This window comes from Schistocerca cancellata, unplaced genomic scaffold (genome assembly GCF_023864275.1).
Source record: "Schistocerca cancellata isolate TAMUIC-IGC-003103 unplaced genomic scaffold, iqSchCanc2.1 HiC_scaffold_782, whole genome shotgun sequence".
Classification (NCBI taxonomy): Eukaryota; Metazoa; Arthropoda; class Insecta; order Orthoptera; family Acrididae; genus Schistocerca; species Schistocerca cancellata.
Genome location: NW_026046793.1, coordinates 1,080,642 through 1,105,727, shown reverse-complemented (window position 1 = coordinate 1,105,727; position 25,086 = coordinate 1,080,642). Strand labels below are relative to the sequence as shown.

General features: G+C 38.3%; 2 protein-coding genes and 2 long non-coding RNA genes across 18 annotated transcripts in view; 1 reads left to right on the top strand and 3 right to left on the bottom strand.

Annotated features, from left to right (window-relative positions):
• The window catches only part of LOC126143123 (disks large homolog 5-like), a 1,046,479-nt gene that overhangs the window by 173,675 nt on the left and 847,718 nt on the right, over positions 1-25,086 (top strand). The gene's annotated exons all lie outside the window — the stretch shown is intronic.
• The window catches only part of LOC126143121 (disks large homolog 5-like), an 886,848-nt gene that overhangs the window by 521,647 nt on the left and 340,115 nt on the right, over positions 1-25,086 (bottom strand). The gene's annotated exons all lie outside the window — the stretch shown is intronic.
• LOC126143160 (uncharacterized) overlaps positions 1-25,086 on the bottom strand; it is a 237,725-nt gene that overhangs the window by 147,215 nt on the left and 65,424 nt on the right. The gene's annotated exons all lie outside the window — the stretch shown is intronic.
• Positions 21,868-25,070, bottom strand: LOC126143154 (uncharacterized). Its single transcript, XR_007529655.1, has 3 exons — positions 22,877-25,070; positions 22,646-22,771; positions 21,868-22,549 (listed from the first exon to the last, which is right to left on the bottom strand). It is a non-coding gene; the product is annotated as an uncharacterized LOC126143154 (long non-coding RNA).

Genomic DNA, 25,086 nt, shown 5'->3' with positions numbered 1-25,086 from the left:
TACAGTGGCCCTAATACTTTTCTGTAAATTACCAAGTGATCATCAGTTCATGTGAAAAATTACAAGCTGTGTAATGATTCTGAGTCAACATTAAAACGTATGTCTCTCCTATAATTGGTTGGTAAATCAGTTCTAAGCTCAAACAAAGAACCCTGCTACTAAACTACTGTAGTGTCCAAACCAACCTTCAGTTTGAGTACAACTTTACATACATAATACCATTATTTATAACACATTACAAAATAATCTAGAAGCAATTCCCATAACTAACAATGTGACAGTTGTAATTTGTGGTTAGTATATTTCACAGAAGTTGCCTGCAATGACTCTTTTGCTCGCTAATACACAACTTGACTCCCTCCATATCCCTAAATACTCATTTGCAGGATGCAATTTATTGAACACGATGTGTAACTGAATATGGTGTTACAAATGCTGGATAAAATAAAGACTGCACTTTTATTTTTCAACCATTATGAAGCTGACACACAAACAGAAAGACAGAGTGAAGTATGTGCACTTTCATAGTACATTTTACAGGACTGTGGGTTTCGGAAATTATCTACAGAGTCAAGGAGAATAATTCTGAAAAATACAAACAGTTGATATGCCAATGCTTCCACTATATGTTTGCTTCATTAGCATTTCAAAGATTTTATATAAATTATGAAAAGAATAGATTGCTACTCGCCACTTGGAGGAGACATTGAGTCACAGACAGACACAACAGAAAGACTGCTAGACACACAAGCTTTACGCAAAATGGCCTTCTCCTGAGATACAAAACACTCACACTCACACACAATACTTATACTACTTCTATATATTGTATTCCACGAGAAACAAAGTAAAGAAATAATATGTCAAGTAATTTTTAAAAAATAATTTTCTCATTAATAAGTTTATAATCAAACATTGCATTTATGCATGAAATTACAAAGGAGAACAGTGCTTAAAATGTAATATTGGAAGGTCATTAACATACAACATGAACAGAAAGGGTCTTGACACACTTGCCTGGGGCACACCTTAAGTTACTTCCACATCTGACAATGACTCCATCCAAGATAAACTACTGTGTCCTTACTATCAACAAGTCTTCAATCCAGTCACAAATTTCACTCAATAACACACATGATCGAACTTTTGATGATAAGCAAAGGTATTGTACTGAGTCAAATGCTTTCCGGAAATCAAGAAATAATGCATCCACCTGACTGCCTTGATATATAGCTTCCCATATGTCATGTGAGAAAAGTGCTAGTTGGGTTTCACATTATCATGTTTTCAGAATCCATGCTTCCAACCTAATATTTTGGGTAGGAAAAATATATGGTGTATGTGATGGGGTTGCAATCCTAAGAGTAGAATCCTATCACATCAAAGCATTGACCCATCAAACCTTCCAATGCTTAAAACACCTCAAAGAAATTTCTTCTATTATGATCTACTGCTATCAATCATCATATTGCACTTTGTCTACTCTCCTTTCAAAATGGGTTTTTTCAAAGGCATCTTCATTTAAAAAACAGCAATAAGTCACAATACATGATGTCTGGAGAGGAAGACTGGCAAACAACTGAAATTTAATTTTCGGACAAACGGTTCAGTTGTGATCAGATGGGCATCATAGTGATGCAACTTGTCTTCCACTGACCTGGGCTCTTGCCCTGAAATACCTCACAAAGACTGTACAGAATTACTTGACTACTAGCTTGTTACTTCTTAACCTTTTAGTGCCTTTTCATTTAGTAGATGTTATAGGTAACACCCACTGACTTACAGTTAGTTCCTCCAATGCTCAGTACCAAATAAGGCAGCAAGAATCCTCCAGTGAACCATCAGCTGCCACGTTTTCAGCTTCCTCCCAGATCATGTCCATGCACTGATGATCCTTTGCAGAAGTTTATTTCTTTGTGCTACAAGATCTTGCTGTATCCATCTGTTTATTTCAACAGAAATGTTGATTTGGGGTTGTTCCATCTTTCATGCAGAGAACATGCCCCACAAGCTTCAGCCTTCTTTCAGCAATGACTTTGTGCAGGCTGGATAGACCACTTCTCAGCACTTTTTCATTTGAAATGTGGTGGTGATAACTGACCTTCAGAACTTTCCTGAAGAATTGTTGGTATAAAACATTGAGCTTGTGTATCAATTTTACTGATATTTTCCACATCTAACATGCATATATGGCCATCGGAAGGATGATAATAGTACGACCAAAGCTTTGTTGACACAACCTTTGAATATATGTTGGAAGATTGTAGAAGCTCTCCCAATTCTGCTGCTGTTGTCCACATCTATGTCCCCATTATTACAGATAAGGTTGTTGGGGTCAACAGAAGCGTCCAATCCCACGCGTCGGTTTTGACCCGTGACATAAGGGTGTTATGGTGTGTGACGTCATGACGGCACGGAGTTTGGTGTGGCGTGTTTGTAGATGTCATCGTGTTGTGGTTTGTTGTGCCCTCTGGTGGTATGTTCAGGGTTTTCATTTGTTTGGTGTTTTGGGCTCAGTTAGCTGTTGCTCAGTGTCAAGTATTGTTCGAGTGTGTTTGAAGTGGAATTCGTTTCAGTGGTTAACGATTTTGTGGTTTTGTGTGAATGTTAATTTAGTGGTGATCGCTGTACGTCGTGTGGTATTTTTATTAAATTTAATCGGTTGTTGTTTTTTGATCAGGAATGGATATGACAGATAAGATTAATAGTTCCTGTTTGAGGGCTATGATGGGGAACACCCCTTTAGAGCTCATTAAGTTTCTGCAGATTTTTGGCTTAATTGCCAAGGTGGTCAAATGCAGTGTTTGCCGTGAAGAAATGAAGTTGGCTAAAGTTCCGGCCTCTCAGACCAGGGTCGGTTATATGTGGCGCTGTAGGAAAGACGACATTTGGCGTTCCATACGGCGCGGTACCTGGTTCGAGAAGTCTAGGTTGGGCATGTGCGAGATAGTACTGGTTACTTATTACTTTTGTTATAGATCCCCACACAGTTTTTGCATGCATGAGACTGGTGTGAGTGAGAGGAGTGTGCTTGATTGGTTTTCTTTTTGTTGTGAAGTGTGTTCAGAGTTTACTAAGTACAGGGGTAAGCTGGGGGGGGAGGGGGGGCATGGGGTTGTTGTGGAGGTGGACGAGTCGCAGTTTAGGAAAAGGAAGTATGGGAGGGGTAAGTCGGTGGCTGGTCTCTGGGTGTGGGGGGCTGTTGTTCCAGGGGGTGGGTGTTCCGAATGTGTTTTTAGGGTTGTGGAAGGGAGGTCTAAGGCTGAATTAGTAGGGTTAATTGAGGAATATATAGAGCCAGGGTCCACAGTAGTTTCTGATGCTTTTTCTTCATATAGGGGGTTGGGTGAGAGGGGATTTCATCATTTAGTAGTGAATCATAGCTTAGAGTTCAAGAATTATGAGATGGGGGCTTCTACCAATACAATAGAGGGGATGTGGGGGGTGGTTAAGTCAGTTCTTGGGAGGGGGAAGAGGCGCTGTTCTAACCTTCAGTCTCATTTAGATGAGTACTGTTGGCAGACGAGTATCCCTGATGGCTATTGTGTTGTTCGGGTTTTCTTAAGGGCTGCGAGTAAAATGTATAGGCCGAAAGTAGTTGGTTAGGGTGGTCTGGGTAGGTAGGTGGGTGGGTGGGTGGGTGGGTGACTGGCTGGCTGCAGCTCAGGGTGGGGTGGGTGGTTTATTTTGTGTTAGAGTGTTTGTGAGGGCGGGGGGGGGGGGGGGGAAGAGTGTGTGTGTTCATGTTTTAGTTGTGGAGGATCTATTTTGCTGAAGTTTTTGTTGAGTTGTAGTGTGTGATTGAGATTTTTTTATGTTGCATTTGGTTTTTGTTTGTGAGATTTTTATTTTGGGTTGAGGGGGGAGGTTGGGTTGGTTGGAGGGGGTTGAGGTGTGGGTGGGTCGGGTTTTTCTTTTGGTTGAGTATTTTTTCGTGTGTGTGTGTGTGTGTGTGTGTGTGTGTGTGTGTGTGTGTGTGTGTGTGTGTGTGTGTGAGAGGGACCATGGACCTTGCCTTTGGTGGGGAGGCTTCCGTGCCTCAGCGACACAGATGGCCGTACCGTAGGTGCAATCACAATGGAGGGGTATCTGTTGAGAGGCCAGACAAACGTGTGGTTCCTGAAGAGGGGCAGCAGCCTTTTCAGTAGTTGCAGAGGCAACAGTCTGGATGATTGACTGACCTGGCCTTGCAACATGAACCAAAACGGCCTTGCTGTGCTGGGGCTGCGAACGGCTGAAAGCAAGGGGAAACTACGGTCGTAATTTTTCCCGAGGGCATGCAGCTTTACTGTATGGATAAATGATGATGGCGTCCTCTTGGGTAAAATATTCCACAGGTAAAATAGTCCCCCATTCAGATCTCCGGGCGGGGACTACTCAGGAGGACGTCGTTATCAGGAAAAAGAAAACTGGTGTTCTACAGATCGGAGCATGGAATGTCAGATCCCTTAACCGGGCAGGTAGATTAGAAAATTTAAAAAGGGAAATGGATAGGTTAAAGTTAGATATAGTGGGATTTAGTGAAGTTCGGTGGCAGGAGGAACAAGACTTTTGGTCAGGTGAACACAGGGTTGTAAACACAAAATCAAATAGGGGTAGTGCAGGAGTAGGTTTAATAATGAATAAAAAAAATAGGAGTGCGGGTAAGCTACTACAAACAGCACAGTGAACACATTATTGTGGCCAAGATAGATACGAAGCCCATGCATACTACAGTAGTACAAGTTTATAAGCCAACTAGCTCTGCAGATGATGAAGAAATTGAAGAAATGTATGATGAAATAAAAGAAATTATTCAGGTAGTGAAGGGAGACGAAAATTTAATAGTCATGGGTGACTGGAATTCGAGAGTAGGAAAAGGGAGAGAAGGAAACATAGTAGGTGAATACGGATTGGGGATAAGAAATGAAAGAGGAAGCCGCCTGGTAGAGTTTTGCACAGAGCATAACTTAATTATAGCTAACACTTGGTTCAAGAACCATGAAAGAAGGTTGCATACATGGAAGAATCCTGGAGATACTAGAAGGTATCAGATAGATTATATAATGGTAAGACAGCGATTTAGGACCCAGGTTTTAAATTGTAAGACATTTCCAGGGGCAGATGTGGACTCTGAACGCAATCTATTGGTAATGAACTGGAGATTAAAATTGAAGAAACTGCAAAAAGGTGGGAATTTAAGGAGATGGGACCTGGATAAACTGAAAGAACCAGAGGTTGTCCAGAGTTTCAGGGAGAGCATAAGGGAACAATTGACAGGAATGGGGGAAAGAAATACAGTAGAAGAAGAATGGGTAGCTCTGAGGGATGAAGTAGTGAAGGCAGCAGAAGATCAAGTAGGTAAAAAGACGAGGGCTAGTAGAACTCCTTGGGTAACAGAAGAAATATTGAACTTAATTGATGAAAGGAGAAAACATAAAAATGCAGTAAATGAAGCAGGCAAAAAGGAATACAGACGTCTCAAAATGGCTAAGCACGGACGGCTAGTGGACAAATGTGAGGATGTACAGGCTTATCTCACTAGGGGTAAGATAGATACTGCCTACAGGAAAATTAAAGAGACCTTTGGAGAAAAGAGAGCCACTTGTATGAATATCAAGAGCTCAGATGGAAATCCAGTTCTAAGCAAAGAAGGGAAAGCAGAAAGGTGGAAGGAGTATATAGAGGGTCTATACAAGGGCGATGTACTTGGGGACAGTGTTATGGAAGAGGATGTAGATGAAGATGAAATGGGAGATACAATACTGCGTGAAGAGTCTGACAGAGCACTGAAAGACCTGAGTCAAAACAAGGCCTCGGGAGTAGACAACATTCCATTAGAACTACTGATGGCCTTGGGAGAGGCAGTCCTGACAAAACTCTACCATCTGGTGAGCAAGATGTATGAGACAGGTGAAATACCCTCAGACTTCAAGAAGAATATAATAACTCCAATCCCGAAGAAAGCAGGTGTTGACAGATGTGAAAATTACCGAACTAACAGTTTAGTAAGTCACAGCTGCAAAATACTAACGCGAATTCTTTACAGACGAATGGAAAAACTGGTAGAAGTCGACCTTGGGGAAGATCAGTTTGGATTCCGCAGAAATATTGGAAACGTGAGGCAATACTGACCTTACGACTTATCTTAGAAGAAAGATTAAGGAAAGGTAAACCTACATTTCAAGCATTTGTAGACTTAGAGAAAGCTTTTGACAATGTTGACTGGAATACTCTCTTTCAAATTCTAAAGGTGGCTGGGGTAAAATACAGGGAGCAAAAGGCTTTTACAATTTGTGCAGAAACCAGATGGCAGTTATAAGAGTTGAGGGGCATGAAAGGGAAGCAGTGGTTGGGAAGGGAGTGAGACAGGGTTGTAGCCTCTCCCAGATGTTGTTCAATCGGTATATTGAGCAAGCAGTAAAGGAAACAAAAGAAAAATTTGGAGTAGGTATTAAAATCCATGGAGAAGAAATAAAAACTTTGAGGTTCGCCGATGACATTGTAATTCTATCAGAGACAGCAAAGGATTTGGAAGAGCAGTTGAACGGAATGCACAGTGTCTTGTAAGGAGGGTATAAGATGAACATCAACAAAAGCGAAACGAGAATAATGGAATGTAGTCTAATTAAGTCGGGTGATGCTGAGGGAATTAGATTAGGAAATGAGACAATTAAAGTAGTAAAGGAGTTTTCCTATTTGGGGAGCAAAATAACTGATGATGGTCGAAGTAGAGAAGATATAAAATGTAGGCTGGCAACGGCAAGGAAAGCGTTTCTGAAGAAGAGAAATTTGTTAACATCGAGTATAGATTTAAGTGTCAGGAAGACGCTTCTGAAAGTATTTGTATGGAATGTAGCCTTGTATGGAAGTGAAACATGGACGATGAATAGTTTGGACAAGAAGAGAATAGAAGCTTTCGAAATGTGGTGCTACAGAAGAATGCTGAAGATTAGATGGGTAGATCACATAACTAATGAGGAGGTATTGAATAGAATTGGGGAGAAGAGGTGTATGTGGCACAACTTGACAAAAAGAAGAGACCGGTTAGTAGGACATGTTCTGAGGCATCAAGGGATCACCAATTTAGCATTGGAGGGCAGCGTGGAGGGTAAAAATCATAGAGGGAGACCAAGAGATGAATACACTAAGCAGATTAACAAGGATGTGGGTTGCAGTAAGTACTGGGAGATGAAGAAGCTTGCACAGGATAGGGTAGCAAGGAGAGCTGCATCAAACCAGTCTCAGGACTGAAGACCACAACAACAACAAGGTAAAGAGAAGTGTTCGATCCTAACTTATGGGTTTGGGAGCTGCTTTTGAGCTATATAGGTCGAGGGAAGTATCCGATTCCAGATGGTATTGTGTTTAGTGGTATTTGGGGAGTTTTGTGACGTCGATTTTTTTCGTCGTTTTGTATGGGAGTGAGTGTCTAAATTTGTTTATATTTAGTTTGACCCCACCCAAAAACCCCCAGTTTCCCGCATTTGTACCATTAGTGTCATTAGGCTTGTTGTGGAACATGTGTGTGTATGTGTTTCGATGTATTTTCATCTTCATAATGTGTATGTAACGACTTTATATGCACCATATTGGAATTGTCGTTTATGGTCGTTTCCGCCAGATTTGTGACGTCATCGGTCAAAGCAGACAGGTGGGATCGGACGCTTCCGTATTTCCGGTTGTTGAGACATAGAAATTGGTCACCATCTTGTAGTCCTTTTTGTTCCACTATAATCTGGGTAGACACATTTACACTTTATGCACATTGTGTTTCTCTCGTCACCATTTATTTTTAGCACTACAGAACTGACCTGACACAAAATATCATTTTAATTTTCTATTTCACATGGCATACGTGTTTTCAGTAATTGGGAAGAATGCTTCCAACACATTGTCCATGCTGTTTTCACATTGTATCCACACACCTATTACCCATCTCTGGTTGCAATGTTGTTGAATCAGAATCCCTCTTGAAGGTTTTAGTATTTGCAGCAGGCATGACAACGCCGCTACTCCACACGGTCATTACAGGTACTACAAACACCAATGATGACTTTGTAACAACTGGGTAACAGAATCCCGTGAGTGGAACAAATTACTCATGCGAATTGAACTATAGGAAGCACAACTTTTGAACCCACGTAGATAAGCACCTGACAATGTATTCAAGCACACGGTTTGCACAGCCAATAACTGAGCACATGACAACTCTTGGCACGAGGGCAAAGCTATGACTAAGACTAAACTCAGTGGCCAGAGACAGTGGTCACTTGTGTGTTAGTTGCACGTATGTTAGCTAGATTAAATGAAGGCCTTTTGGCTGCAAGTTCACATGTGCAGCAGTCTTTTTGTCGCACGTCTGCCATTCGACATCTCTTTTATATGGTGAGTAGCAATCTATCCTTCCCATAGTATTGTCGAATTTTTGAGGAGTTTGAAAGGGACTAAACATTGAGGTCATCACCTCCCATTAATTTCTTTAATAATCTACGCCAAAAACTTTCTGGAAGAAGGAAAGTAGAGACTGCCAATTTACTCTTTATCTTTGTGGCGTCACCTGAGACAGGGAGCCAGGTGAAAAACAGGAGGAGGAAAATAAACATCAAAAAGTAAGGAACTGCAATGAAATAGGAGAGGTAGGCGATCTGAAGCAGCCAGAGTCACAACTGCTCCACCTCCCCTCCTCCTCTCATGCACCTAGTTTGTAGCTGAATGTCTACTTCCTCATCTGATAACAGCTCTTTATTCATTGCAGAATAGTGGCAGAATGCTCGCATCACAGAATGGGGAAAAATAAGATGAGACCATGGTGACACGCTTTAAATGAATACAAAAACTCTCTCTAAAGTTTAAAAACCATGTCCACAGCTTGGACATCACCTACCGAGACCAGAATTGTGAAGCACCAGTGTTCATCACAGGGCAGTGAAGTTGGGGGCACTAGCATAATGTGGGGCACCAACAAGGGGCTTCACAATGGCAATACGATGGGTCCCCTTGCCTGAGAATATGACAATGAGCCAACTAGACATAGCTATAATGTAATCAACATAGAATAGTAGATATCCTTTGAGAAGTGGGAAGGGAAGATGATCATGTGATCGTCAACCTCCAAAATGGTTTCCTTTTATGTTGTTCATTCTGGAACAGCCAGCCATAAGATGGACAATGCATTATTTTATGCCAACTGATTTGGTAATGACTACATCTACACAGTATACCTTACCATGGATGAATGCCTCTTCAATGAAAGAGGAATCTATCAACAAAGAGCCTCCATATCAGCGTGATTCAATAAATACCTGGTGCCTATCTATTCCCCTTACACGTAAGAACAACTATCATCTTAATATTCCCGTATTGTTGGGGCCAAACAGATAACTAGCCTAGATCTGTCAGTTTCAAAACATCATTTGCTAAGGCACTTCAAGTTCAGTGGCTTTGGGCTTCTAACTGGACTCCTTAAGACTTGACAATCAAGAGGGAGTTTATAAAATTTAGAACTTTTTTCCTTCATTCAATTCCCTGTGTGAAATGCCTTGGAGTCCTGTTGGAAAACAAGTTAAACTGGAGACAACATATTGATAAACAAATCTAAATGGTCAGTTCTGCATGTTTTGCTAGGAGCATCTCTCATTGTGGTGGTTTGTTTCACATGTTTTCACTCCTCATTGCCTTCTGGAATTATCTTCTGGAGTGTGTACCTAAAGAAATGACCAGAAGAAGTGACCAGTAAGAATGGCATGTTAAGTAGAAAACTGCTCATCTTGCAGATGCCTTTTTAAAAACCTAAATTCTTGCATTTACTTCTTAATATATTTACAATGTTGCTGACAAAAATAAATTGAAGCTGAACTGTTTTTTCTCCTCCTCCCCCCCATGCAAATGTATTCTACCTGGTGCAAAAGTATTCTACTTCCCATCAGACAAAGCAAAAAATGGGTAATCACAACCAGTTCAGAAGAAAACTTAAAAACTCTCTCATTAGTCATTCTTTCTACAAATTAACTGAATATCTAGACTCAAAGATATAAAAGGTATGTTAGCTATATGGCAAGTAGCAGTGTGTTGTGAGGCTTCATGACAACTGCAACCATGGGTGAATATTTACACATGTAGGAAACCATTTTCTCTTAAAAAAGAAACCAGTCTAATTGTTTGTCTGTCTACAACTCAACACCAGCAATCCATCCTTTTCATGATACTCTAATTTTTCCATCCTAGATTTTCCATTGTTGAAATATTATGTTGTGTATAAAAGCTGTTTGATAAAAAGTTTTTCAAAGTAGCAGCTTTATTCCTTACTTGGTTTGATTTAGCTGCTACTTACAAGCATACTCTGCAAACCACTGAACAGCATGGTAGGGAATGTCCCACTGCACCCATCATTTTATTAGGGCTCCTTCCCATTCCACTTACATATAGAGATGCAGAAAAAAATTCTGTTGAAATGTGTCTGTGCAGACTGTAATTACTCTAATCTTACCCTCACAATCCCTACAGGAGATGCTGTATATTCCTAGACCCATCATTTAGAGCTGGTTCTTGAAATTTTGTAGTAAGTTTTCTAGGGACAATCTACATATATCTTCAAGTGTCTGCCAGTTCAGTTTCTTCGGTATCTCTGTGACACACTGAGAAGTCGAACAAACCTCTGACCATTCATGCTGTCCTCTTCTGAATATGTTCAATGTCCCCCATTAGTCCTATTTTGCATGCATCACACTAACTTGAGCAATAGTCTCGCATAGGTCAGATGAGTGATTTTTAAGGAATCGCTCTTGTAGACTGGCCACATCTCCCTAATATTCCATCAGCGAACCACAGTCTGCCACCAGCTTTGCCTACAGCTGAACCAAAGTGATCCATTACACATTCCTACAAAGAGTTGGCCTGCAGCCAAGTAAATGTCAAGTTGACAGATTCCAACTGAGACCGTTTGATACCATGGTTCTTTCATTTTGTGAAAGTGGACAATTTTACTTTTCTGAAGACTTCAAGCAAGTTGCTAATCTTTGCATCACTTTGAAACCTTATCAAGATATGACTGAATATTTGTATTTAATTATTTTCAGACAGTACTTCATTATAGGTAACAGCATCATCTGAAAAGACTCTGAGGTTGCTATTAATATTGTCTGCAAGATCATTAATACACAAGATCAACAGCAAAGATCCCCACACATTTCCCTGGAGCTCATCTGAAATTACTTCTGCATCAAGGACTCTCCATCCAAGGTAAAGAAATCCACTACCCATTCACAAATTTCTCTCAATATTCCACAAAATCATAGTTCTGATAATACGCACAGGTGTTGTATTCAGTGAAATACTTTCTGTAAATAAAAAAATACTGCATCTCCCTGACTGCCTCGATCTATGGCTTTCAGGACGTCATGTAAGGAAAGTGTGAGCTGGGTTTCACAAGTATGATGTTTTTGGAGTTCATGCTGGTTGGCATGGAGTGTGTCATTCTGTTTGAGATCTCTCATTACATTTGAGCTCACAATATGTTCCAAGATTCTACAACAAAAGGGTGTCAAGGCTACTGAACAGTAGTTTGGTGGATCATTCTGCTACCCTGCGTGATCGGTGCTTTTCTCAGCTACTGGGCACAGTTTTCCATTCAGTAGTTAAGTGTTAATGGCACTAATTTATTGTAACAGTATTGTGAAAAGGTTAGTTACAACTCACCATATAGCGGAGATGTTGAGTTACAGATAAGCACAACAAAAAGACTGTCCCAAAATGAGCTTCTGGCCAACAAGGACTTTGTCTCTGACAGCTGAAGTCAGACTACTGGCTTCAGCTGTGAGGGACTGTGGTTGTGTTCATGTGTCTTTTTTTGACAAAGGCTTTGTTGGCCAAAAGCTTGTTTTCTTTTTGTTGTGCCTATCTGTGACTTGGAACCTCTGGTGTATAGTGATTAAGAACTATCCTTTTCACAATATTGTTACATTTCAACCTGGATTTTCACTGTTTGCACTAATTTATTGTTAATATGTCATAGATATTTTTCTATTATTTGCTTATCTTCTGTTAATGTACACAATGTCTCACTCCAGCATCCACAAAGTTGGTTCTTGATGGGATCTACACAATGTAGTAAATAACTGAACGAATACTTAATTCGTTTTTGTAGCTGCACTGCGTTAAAGGATAACTGTTTAGGGTAAAAGTGGCTGAAACTATGTAAATAAGCCAGCACTCTGTCTTCAAGTGAACAGTCAGAAATTAGGTAGGTACAAAAACAGTGATCTGAGCTTTGTTATTTAATCTGTTTTGACTAATTTTGCTATCTAGCTAAATGCCAAGGAATTTCACACACAGGGTTTAACTTACTGTATGATCCTAAGGTATGTTTATGGCACCAGTAAGTCATTTTAAGGTTCTTGGGATGTGATTCGTCTAATGCAACTAAATAAAAGACTCTTTTTATTGTACTATAAGTGGTTTACGTATTATTTGTGAAGCGTCTTCTGTGGAATTTTGAGTTGTTATTTGTGTGTATATGCCACCGGGAGATGTTATTGGGCAGTTTGCATATCAAGGATATCTGAATTTCGGCATTTAATAAACTCATTTCGACTTAGCAACTCGTTTTCGTTCTACATCGTGTTTTGCTCGTAAGTTTGGCAGAAATGCAAAATTAAACTGGCTAGAATTGCACGTTAATTGTGTACATAGCACTGTACAAAAACGGCAAGTGAACTGACGTTTAGCTGTGGTGCATTTCAACAGACAGTTCGCATATTTTGCTGAGATTTCCGACTGGAGCAAATAGAATCCAAGGTATTAAGTGACACCTAACAAGTCGCTACAGTCTACACACACAAAACAATTTTTCCACGCAAAATTAAAATTTTTGATAAAATAAGTGAATTTTATTGACAGTTGAAACAAATCGGATGGAACGTTTTCAAGCTGATGATCACTGAAATCAGAAACGAAGGGCTGAAGCTGTAATGTGATTAATATCATTGTCCCCCACGTCCTTGAATATGTAAAATTTTAGATCAAATATGATCACCAAAACATTACCAGTATAAAACGAATTTAGAATAATCTACCAGTGTTGTGCATAATTATAATACTCAAATAATGCAGTGGAGTTACTAAAAGCATTTTACTTTCTGTGGGGTTTTAAAATTTTTGTCACCATGTTTCATTTGAGTATCTGTCATTCCACACGTGAACACCGCAGGTTCTCGTTTAGTATCGTTTATTTGCATTCAAATATACACCGTATGCACAAATTCTAAAGTTTTCAAGGAATCCTAATAAAACTGGTTTAATTTACACATGAGACTGCAAAGAATGTGTCGTGACCCAGTCTTTAATATAGGGCGCTTTCCGCAGTTATATTTACATTCTAGCAAATATCCGTATATTCATACTGCGGTCCAATACGAAGTTTTTGGTTCGAACGCGTTAATAGGCATACATATCCAAAAACCCCTAATCCTTCACTTGTTCCCAAACTAAAAACCGGAGCTATTTACCCAACAATACACTTAAAAGGCGTTAGCTCATTCCCTCTTGACTGCAATTACGTATCACGAGCCTCTCTTACAAAACACGTACAACCCAACAAAATACACAATCACAAACCAACGCTATGCAATTATCTTTCAAACTTACGAAGCAGCTGTAATATCCAAATTCGCGCGGACTGAAAACATATTACTTCCGATCAGTCATTCGAAATGGGAAGCCTAACAGACACAATCAGCATTCATATGGTGACAGAGGTCCCGCGAAAATCATACGAAGCGTTCAAAGATCTACCTACAAGCAGCTACGTCTCATTGGCTCTTACCGCCAACCAATGAGATATCGGTGCCAGTTGAAATAGCTACGTATAATGCCTCGTGGATTTACAGGGAAGCCTAACAGACACATCATTGTGGTCCAAAAACAGTCGGAAGTGACGTCAAAATTACGTATACGCAACGCGCTGCACACTTGTCGAGTATCGAGATCCGTGGTCGAGTCGAGTTAGGTGAAAGTTTTCGGACCACACTGGAGTGTATGTTAAAAGGTCGGTGCGTGTCTGCTGAATCGTCCTGAAACGAGTGTGATCCGCTGATATGTGACCGTAATGTGAAAGAAATGTGGCTGTTATCGCACGTACACAGTAGCGGAGAAATGGAAATGTATTTATAAATTACGTAGAAGTAAATAAATCGTACGGATTCTCAGCTTATCGGATTTTACCTGTTTCTTGACCATGCTGTGATTGATCTGCTTATTCTGTCGAGGGCCAAATAGGTAGCATAAAATGTTATACACCTAAATAATAAATGCAGTATTTCCGTTACACATTCCATAAACCATCATGTATAACCGTTGAGAGAAACTAAACATTGCCATTGCTTACGAGAAATAGCTTTTGTTATCGAGTACGCAGCTCATACTGGGGGAAAAAACAAACTGTCAAGAATAGTGTCGTGATAAGGCTATAAATTGTCACTTCCTGGGATACGTAAGATTCCAGTGCAGTCATAATGAAATATTGGTTTACCAAGAGCTGTTACCTGTGTTAAAAAAATAGATATGTTTTCTAAATTTTGCCTCACAGGAAGTTAATGCCTTTTGCCGTCTTCTCAGTTAATTGTGAAAACAACTTTTCAGAAGAAGCAGGCTTTGTTATACATTTAAGGGGTAGTTGTTTGGCTATACATAGGACAGCTAATCTTTTATATTAATAATAGTTTCTATGATCATACAAATGAATTTTGATCATGCAAAAGCGGCATTAAAGGATCATGAAAGAAACCTCCAAGGGCAACAAAATTCTTTAAAAAACTACTTCCTGTGTTCATTATACCACAGTTAAATTAGTAAGAATACTTGTGTGTTGTGCCATGCAGTGTCACACAAACTATATATGATTTAAGAAGAATGGGTAAATAACTTCACTGCATAAGAAACAAGGCAATTTGCTATGGGGTGCATAGCTCACTCAGCAAGAAAGAATAAATGACAGGCTGTGTTACAAAGAGTGTTGTCTTAAACCTTTCACATTATTTCCACTTTCCTGGCAATTTAACTATGCACACTTCATAGCTGAATGAAATATTTCATTTTGTATATGAATCCAGGTCATGTGGACTTTCTTCTCATATGGCTGTGACTTCAGTTTTGGAAAATTTTACTAAAAATTTACAAACAGAACGCTATGAAGCTTTCCATAAAGCATTCTTGTAACCATTCTTACTGTGAGAGCATACATCTACATTTTGCACCACATAATGCAGAGTAACTGTAGATTTGATTCAGATGTCCAAATACCGAGAGATGTAAGGTATTTATTGTGCTACACAGTTTTGATTAAGAAATCGTCTCCAGAAAACTCTTGTTTTACTAATGCTAATGCATCTGGTATTCTGTGAATAATAAGATAATTTTATACACTACAGTCTGATAAGATGACCAAATTTAAAGAGACTACAGTAACAGCTATGTTACATTAACTGTGATTAGGAAGACAGGCTACTGTTTGCCTTACAGGTAACAGTGAAAGAAAATCATTTCTGCTGCCATCTGTAAATTAAGTAGCAGTCTGACTTCCTATTGAGATAAAGCCATGTGTTATTTAAACTTGTTGTTGATGCTGTGATACATACAGGTTCTGAATTTTGAAAATTCCAGTAACACTTCAAATTAAAGTAAATGAGACATTGGTAACAAATGCATGTAGTGTTGCAAACTTCTTAAATAGGTACAGTACTTTGTATCTGTTACTGACAGCTTCAAGTTATCAGGTTCAGTTAACAGTGCAATTGAACATCTGAGACCACTCCCTACAAATAACCAGTAAACTGGAAATGACACTCACTTCTCCCTAAGTAGCAGCATCCATCATAAAATCCTTAAAGTATTCTAGTGAAGTTTTTCAAAGTGTATTCATGTGAGTTGAGTTGTACCTCAAATTATTTGTGTAATCAATCTCTTATCAGTGGAACATTTCCAGACTGTCTAAAATATGCCTAAGTTAAGCCTCTGTACAAGAAGAGCATTAAAGAGATACTATCAAATTATTGATCATTTTCACTTTTGCTGGCGTCTTCAAAAATATTTGAAAAGGTTGTGTCTAAGCATCTTCTTAAGCATCCGACTGCAAACAGTATATCATCCAAGTCACAGTTTGGGTTCCTTATGCTTACTGATATAGAGAAGGGTATTTGCACATACTGTGGGAATAATTCATAAGAAAACAAGTTAGAGGCTACTGGCATTCTCTGTGACCTGTCAAAAGCCCTTCACTATGAATCACAGCTTTCTCTCAAGAGAATTAGAATATTGTGATGTCACTGGCAGTGCTGCAAAATGGTTAGAGTCTGACCTAACTAAAAGGAAACAAGGGTGTCACTGCAAATACATGCAGAGTAAGCAAATAGTCTTCGTCTGATTGGGAAGTAATTACATGTGGTGCACCTCAAGATTCCATCCTGAATCTGTTGTTTATTCCTGTCTACAGTAATGACCTCATCTGTTAAATTGCCAGATGCTAAGTTTGTTTTGTTGGCACATGACACAAACATTGCAACAAATAGCAAGTCAAGTACAGATTTAGAAATTGCTACTAATCAAATTTTCACTGACAATAAATGGTTTAGAAGTAATTTACTGTCATTAAACTTTGGAAAGACCCACTATATGCAGATAAGAACCTGTAAGAAATTTGTTTCCAGGATGTGTATAATGTACGAAGACATGCAGATAGAAGCAGTTGACAGTGTTAAATTTCTCGGGTTACAACTCAGTAATAAATTCAGTTAGGAAGGGTGTGTGCCACAAAATTGCTGAAGCACCTAAACAAGTTTGTATTTGCAATGGGAATGATGTCAGATGTAGGAGATAGAAAAAAAAAAACTTGCTTACTTCATTTGCTTTCGTATTTTGAAGTACCTCGTCAAACCGAGCAAAAGTTTTTAGACTGCAGAAGTATGTAATAAGACTCAATTGTGTTGTAAATTCCATATAATCATGTACAAATCTGAGCAAGGAAGTGGATATTCTAACCAATGCTTCAGTATATTTATCCCTTAAAGAAATTGGTTCCAAATAACATGTTTATTTCCAGACAATAGCTCAGCACATAGTAAAATACTAGCAACAATAAGACCTAAAATTGCTTACCTTGGTCCAAAGAGGAGTCCAGTTTACGGGAACACACATTTTCAATAAATTGCCAGCTACCATTAAAAAGTTTGTTTCAGAAACAGCACAGTTTAAACAGAGTTTGAAAGATTTTTAGGCAGGCGGCTCTTCTATAAATGAATATCTTAACAGGGACTGTTAGACCAGCTTAAGTAAAAATGTCTTAGATTTGGTTTTACAACAGTTAAGATTAGGTGTTGTGTGTGTGATAAATTTGTTAAAAGTGCATAACGGTTTCATTCTGAGTGTATTAATTCTGTAAACGTTGGCAGTCCCAGTTTATCTGTTATGTATTCACATACCTTTAAAGTATCCTGACATGTGATCAGGGAAGCGTTATATTCAGATGGTCTTTGTTTTTTATGTTGTTCTTTGACATATTCCATATCCAAGAAACCCATCTCATTTTTGGGTCTATAGAATGAGAACTGAATCTAATGTAGTAAAATACATCTGAGGATGTTAAACATGGCTTCAGTTATCAGCATAGATGTGTAGCCGTTTCAGTTGCTAAGATGAGAACTTAAAGATACCAGTGATATTTATTATGGGTTTATTATGTTAATCATACCTGTGTACACCCAATTCAATTGATAAGCAACTCGTATGGCTATAATTTATATGTAAAATATTGTCAGGATAGAACAATTGTCATATCCAATCACTCAATGAACGCTACTTTTATGTCAGGTCTTTCGTTCCACTGTTGAATCTTCGAATTGTGTGTAATGAACTGGCAAGAGCTACAGACAGTGCCATGATATACAGCCAAGCATTTTAAATGCATGTTGAATCAGAGCTTGAAGATGATACTGATTAGTTAAAAACCTTTGTTGAATTTGTATACCATTACTTTAATATTTCCATTCCCCTCAAAACATTGGTAATACAGATCACAGTAAGGATTGTACACTAAATTAATTCCTCTGCAACAGGAACAACACCCCTTTAAACATACGCCTGCAAGTCGTGGTTTCACCTTCTACAATACTTCACTCCCGGTCTCACTCCCTTCCCAAGAACTGCACACTTTTCATGTCTTTACACATTACTGTTACATCAGCGTGCAAATTTTAGTCTTTGTATTTTATCCTTGCTACCTTCAGAATTTCCTAGTGTATAGTCCAGCCAACAGTGTCAAAAGCTTTCTCTATATCCTCTTGTAAGATTTTTCGTAGGACCAATACTGCCTCATGTGTTGCTACTTTTTCCCAGATACCAAAGTAATGTTTCCTGAGGTCAGTTGGCACCTACCAGTTCGTCCACTATTCCTTACTTAATTTGTGTCAAACTACAACCATGACTTGCCACACTGATAGTTCTGTAATATTTCCAACTTTCAGTGCCTGGTTTTCTTGGAATAGGAATTATTACTTCCTTCTGAATCTTGAATGTTTTTCACTTGTCTCTTATCTTGCATACCACATGGAATAGTTCGACTTGGCTGTCTGAAGGATCTCCACAAATGTGAGGGAATGTCTACTCCAGGTGCCTTGTTTGGGTGCAGGTCTTTCATCACCATGTGAAATTATTCTCTTAGTCTATCTCCCACCTAGTCTTCATCTGTCTCTTATAATATTGTACTCTAATTTCTCTCGTTATAGTAAACAGTTGAAGTAAGAGCCCGTATTCCAACTTTACTCTTTTGATGAATTTTATACACAATCTAATGTACCTTAGGTTAAAGGTAAGTTAAACAATCCCCATTCTTCCTGCTACAATAAAAATATTCAGGAAGAATATGTACAATCTGAATGCCTTGACACAGTGTATTTTTTGGAAAGTGGTCCATACATGTAAGTAGTTACCAGTCCTTTGTGCATTTAATAAAGTTTTTTCTGCTCTGTTCATATAACACTAAGGTTTTTGGTTAGTCTATCTCTACAATAGGATGCAGCTGGCTTAAATATCCAGAAAGGATATGGAAATAACTTAATCCAACAAAAGTGACTGCTTATGGCAACCTTTATACTTTTGGGGAACCCTGCCTCCTTTTCACGAGTTTGTAAATGACTTTTTTCTTAACCTTCCTTAATGTGGCACAAATCAACTCTTCCATCATAACAGTTACCAGCAACAACAGAGTGAAACTGATACATAAGGAATATCAGTCACACATGTTACCTATGTGGATTGCTAGTGTTTGTAACAGAAGCCTCTTTAAGAAATTTAATAAATCTAAAAGGAAAACTTGGCAGCAGAGTGCAAAATCACATGACATTCAAGGCAAAAGTTTCTTAGATGCATGTGAAACATACCTTGAAGAATATACTAAACCACTTAAAGGGTTCAAAGTTGTACTGAAGTATCACCATTATGTAGTACTACTACTACTACTACTACTACTACTACTAAACGCAGCCTGTTTTGTCGGCTTTGGTGAATAATAGTCAGTAAAAACCTTACTAATTTATATGAAGCTGGTATCTGTACAGCTCTGTGATCTTGCAGCTCTCTAAGAATGAAATTATAATGAAATCCCAGACCTTTAGCCGCTTACAGGTGTTGATAATTAGGTATATTCTGCACACAATTTCTGATCTGTTATTGCCACATTTCCCATGAAATGATAATATCTTACACACACACACACACACACACACACACACACACACACACACAACTCAGGTCACCAAGCTACAGAATTATTATACAGAAACAAAAAATATAAATATCAATCTATTTTATTGGGCATTTACATATGATTACACCTTACCACAATCAACATTAAAAATATTACATGAACATAAATCCATCTGCCACACAGCAAAAAAATAAGCTTAAATGGATAATTCAAAATTTAACTTGACACAGAATAGCCTTAAAAATTGAAATTGTATCACGTGTCATCAGTGAAGAACTAAACATTTTTAAGTGTTGACACATGAACTGCAATCCAACATAATGGGTTGCAAATACTCAGTTTAAGAATATAAAACATTTCTCCAACCACAGTTTTACTTCACTTGGCTCATACTGGAAGGAAATCCTAGGTTTACCACCTGACAGTGGATCAATACTGTGGCTATGGCAATCTCTTCCACAATCACCAACTGAGGAACTGTTTACAGTTTGTACAGAAAATGTGAAAACTGTTTTTCATATCAATCAGGACACTCATTTCTAAAGCACCTCCTTTAAATGTCTCAAAGATAGCTGAAAGACTATCTCTATGCTTCTCCAGCAAATCAGCACACACACATGCTAACAATAGCTTGTAAAGGAAATACAAATTCAGGTGCACGATGGAATGACATCATACAGCCAATAATTTGGCTCTAGATACATTTATTGATAATTTCACTGGGACACACATATCAGGTCTAATGAATACTACATTTTACCCCACTGAAAGAAATTATATTCACACATATTGGACCTTGTAATGTACAAATAAAGCATTGTTTGATGAGACTAGATTGCAGAATCATGCTGACGAGTGGCACAAGGAATAAAGCAATCACATGATTTATTACAAACATGGTATAGGTGCCAATGGAGGAATGAAACCATAACTTTTTTCTATCAGAGCTGTTAGCAAAGAGATCTTTTGAAGAAGTACAGGGATAGTTGTTATATGCAACATACAAAACAACAACACATGATATGCCTTTATTTTTTTATAGCTGTAAAGAGTAATGCAGGTTATTTGGTTTTCTTTTTCATTCAAGTTGAAAATGCGAGATCCATTCATGAAGCACTAGCCATTTTCAAGGATTGGAATCCCATCTACTGGGTTACTGATTTCTTATAGTCTGAGATAAATGCAACTGATCTAGCATTTCCTCAGACAAAAGTGTACTTGTGCCTTTTCAGTCTGAAACAGGTTTGAGGAAGATGGCTGAATATATACCAAATGACATGAAGAGATTTCTGGGCATGTGGCAAGAAATTTTAGAATCACCAACAGAGAATTTACAGATCATACAAAAGAGATAGTGAGGCTTCTCAGAGAAACGAATATGCATCACCGTACGTTTAACAGCAGCGGCTACTGGTACATGAAAAGTGAGTGGAAGCTTATGAGGACAAGGGCAATTTTGATACCATTGACATTACAAGTGGAGTTGAAGCCATGAACAAGATTGTAAACATTTTTTTTTTCCTAAAATGGAACACAGATGGGACCTTCAATGGGGCTACTAGGGATATAAGAAATAAATTTCTTCCAAGCCTAATTAGAAAGTACTGTCTGCAGAATTCTGCCATCAAATCATAACAGACATGTTCCACTGTTTTTTCATTTTTTTTTAAAAAAGCAAGTTTGTGAAACATGTCATGCAGTGATATGAACCAGGGAAAGTTGAGTTAACTGCAAGATTAGTGAATGTGAAGTTGGACAATGTTTTGTATGGAGAGTACAATGTTCAAAGACTGTAATTATGTTGTAAGCTTTACTCTACCAAACTGCACATGTGAAGATTTTAAGATATATAAATACCCATGCAAGCATTTCTGTGCGATCTTTATTTTCTATCCAGAGTGGGGTTTTGATAAAATACCAGAAGGCTGCAGGAATAGCCCATTAATCTGTCTCCACGAGATGTACAGGTTTGGTTTCAGAAGTGTGTCTGCAGTAATTTCACATGAAGATAGTAGCAATGAGGACAAAGTTGAGGAAACACATAGAGCATCACACTGATACCTTAACCATTTCTTTGCAGCAATTTGAAGTGAAGGTGTTGTTCAAACAAGTTTATAATCTCACATACAACTGTATCAATAGTGAAACATTATGAAAAGTACTTGAATCACTCAGCAACTGTGTGCCAGATTTGCAGTTAGCAAACCCTGAAATTTGTGGTCTCCCCACAGCTGTGCCATCAAATTCCCAACAATAATATTAAGTAAGATGCCATTACTTTTACAGGGCCTGGCATAAAGACCCCTCTCATTGTAATGTTCATATATTTGTGCCTTAATGGATAATTAACTACTAAGGAATAGATCACATGGAGGTCATAGCATTCCATTTGAAGGATCAAACAATAAGAGCTATCTAAAAAATACAAATAAGGGAGATCTTTATGCCAAGTTCTGTAAGCAAACTGTCACACATTTGAATTTTTAAGTAGCAGTAGTGAAAAATATTTATCTGTGGAAAGTTAATAAGGTAGTTGTATTGACCGTGATTTGTATTTCCTTTACCCAAGCAACAATGTCTACTTCTCATTACAAGAAATTCTTGGATTGTTGAGAAACCTGTCAAAAATTACAATCAAGTTGCAAACATTTATGTGCCACAACAAATGGCAGTTTGATACACACGTGAAATACTACATGGATTGTTTTCCTTCAGGAATACTATCAATCTTCGATATCCTTGGAATATAACAGTCTTGATTCAATCTGGTGTGAATTTTCCCACGGACTGAAGGCCACAAATCCATCGTAACTGAACCTAACAAATAAATTAACAACAATTAATTGAGTTATGCAACATGAAGACAACTGATACACATGTTTTCAAGGCACAATTCCAAAATTTAGTACTCACTTCTTTTGGTGCCCAATGACATTACTCACCAGCTGCAATGCCCAGAACTACTTTATAACTGAATTTAATAAACATTACTGGTATTCCAGTAACAGTAATTGCTTCTGTGTGGTCTCTGCAGTAACTCTGCAAAGTTATTAAGAACATTAGAACCAAGGTGGTAGATATGCAATATGTAGGTAACTGATACACATTAAGCTTCCAAAGCAAATAAAAAAAGTCAATCCTTACTTCATTTGGTCCCAATGACATTGATGACCAGATACCATATCAAGGAAACAGCACACTCTTCTGTCAGAGTGATACTGGGCAATCTCACATGTTCATTAACAGGGCAGTCTTTATCTTTTTCTCTGTTTCACGTGAATCACTAGACATGTATTGAAGCAAGTGAGAGCAAGTGCATTCTTACTTGGAAAAAGAAATGCAAAATCTTTTCTCCATCAGTCATACGACATCTCAATGCCACTAAGATATATCTTATTTATTTTTTCCACCTTTTCAATTCTCAACATTGTCCCATATTTGAATTAAACTAATTTAAAGTTAAAATCTTTTACTTCATATTTTAAAAAGTTTGCAAGTTCTACACTATCATCTAGTTTAATTCCTCAGAAAAATCTTTTCTCTGGTGAACAACGAAAAATCCAGGATGGAATGTAACAATATTATGAAAAGGATAGTTGTTGCTGCTCACCAAATAGTGAAGATGCCGAGTCACAGAAAGGCACAACAAAAAGACTGTCGGACTTATCTTTCGGGCAACAAGGGCCTTTTCAAAAGCGCGCGCGCGCGCACACTCACTCACAAACACACACACACACAAATGTAGCAACTATCCTTTTTATAATATTTTATCTATTGCTACTTCGAAATTCAAATGTGCAACAAAGTTTAAAAGCAGAGACCAACATAAAGACCTCATAGCATTCCATCTCGAGGATCAGAAATGACGGAGCTTATTCGTATTTTACATAGACAAAGAGCTATCTAAAATCCAAATAAACCATCATTTCTTACCCTTCAAATGGAAAGTTATAATGTGTTTAAGACAGATCTCTTAAGGCTTTTGGCATCGTTCTTCACTATTGTTTGGAAGTTGATGGCACTACTAATGGGAGACCACCAACTTCAGGATTTGCTAATTGCAAATCTTGCACACAGTTGCTCAGTGATTCAAGTACTTTTTGTAATGTTTCGCTGTTGCTGCAGTTGTATGTGAGATTATAAATCTGTTTACACAGCTCCCTCGCTTCAAACTGCTGCGAAGAAATATTCTGGGTTTGAACAAGACCATCTGTATTTGCTGCCTTGACAGCCTCCTCAGCTGCTTCATCAGTACTACTACCTTCGCATGAAATTACTAAAGAGCCACTTCTAAAGCCCACACCATACATTTCATCAAGACAGATTAATGGACTAGTCTCATAACTTTCTGGCATTTTATCAAAACCCCACTCTGGGTAAAAAATAAAGATTGCACAGAAGTGCTTGCATGGGTATTTATATCTCCGAAAATCTACACATGTGCAATCTGGTATATCAAAGTTTACAACATAACTACACTTTTTGGACTTTGCACTCTCCACACAAAATGAACCATCCAATCTCCCACTCACTGATTTTGCAGTTAACTCAACTTTCGCTGATTCATATCGCTGCATGACATGTTTCACAAACTTGTTTGTTTTTTATGCAAAAACAGTGGAACATCTTTGTTATAAGCTTTGATGGCAGAATTCTGCAGACAGTACTTTCTAATTAGGCTTGGAAGAAACTGGTTTATTATAACCTTAGTAACCCCAGTTAAAGTCCTGTCTGAATTGTGTTTAAGGAAAAAATGTTTTACAACCTTGTTCATGGCTTCAACTCCATTTGTAGTGTCAATGGTTGCAAATCTGCCCTTGTCCTCATACGCTTTCACCCATCTTTCACATACCGTTAGCCACTGCTGTTGAAAGTATGGCCACGCACGCTCGTTTCTCCGAGAAACCTCGTGCGTTCGCAACTCTTCTACGTGATCTCTAAATTCTCTCTCTGTTGATGATTCTGAAATTTCTTGCCACATGTCCAGAAATCTCTTCATGTCATTTGGTACACGTAGATTATCCTTTTTTTCAACCATCTTCCCCATGCCTGTTTTGGATGGAAAAGGCACAAGTAAACTTTTGTCTGAGGGAATGCTTGCTCAATTGCATTTATCTCCGACTCCGAGAAATCGGTAACCCAATAGAGGGGATTCCAATCCTTGTTCCAGTCCTTGAAAATGTCTAGTGCTTCATGAATGGATCTTGCATTTTCAATCTGAATGAAAAAAACCGACAACCAAATAGCCCACATTACTCTTCACAGCTATAAAAAATAAAGGAATATCATATGATGTTTTGTATGTTGCATCTAACAAACAACTACCCCCATACTTCTTCAAAAGATCTCTTTGC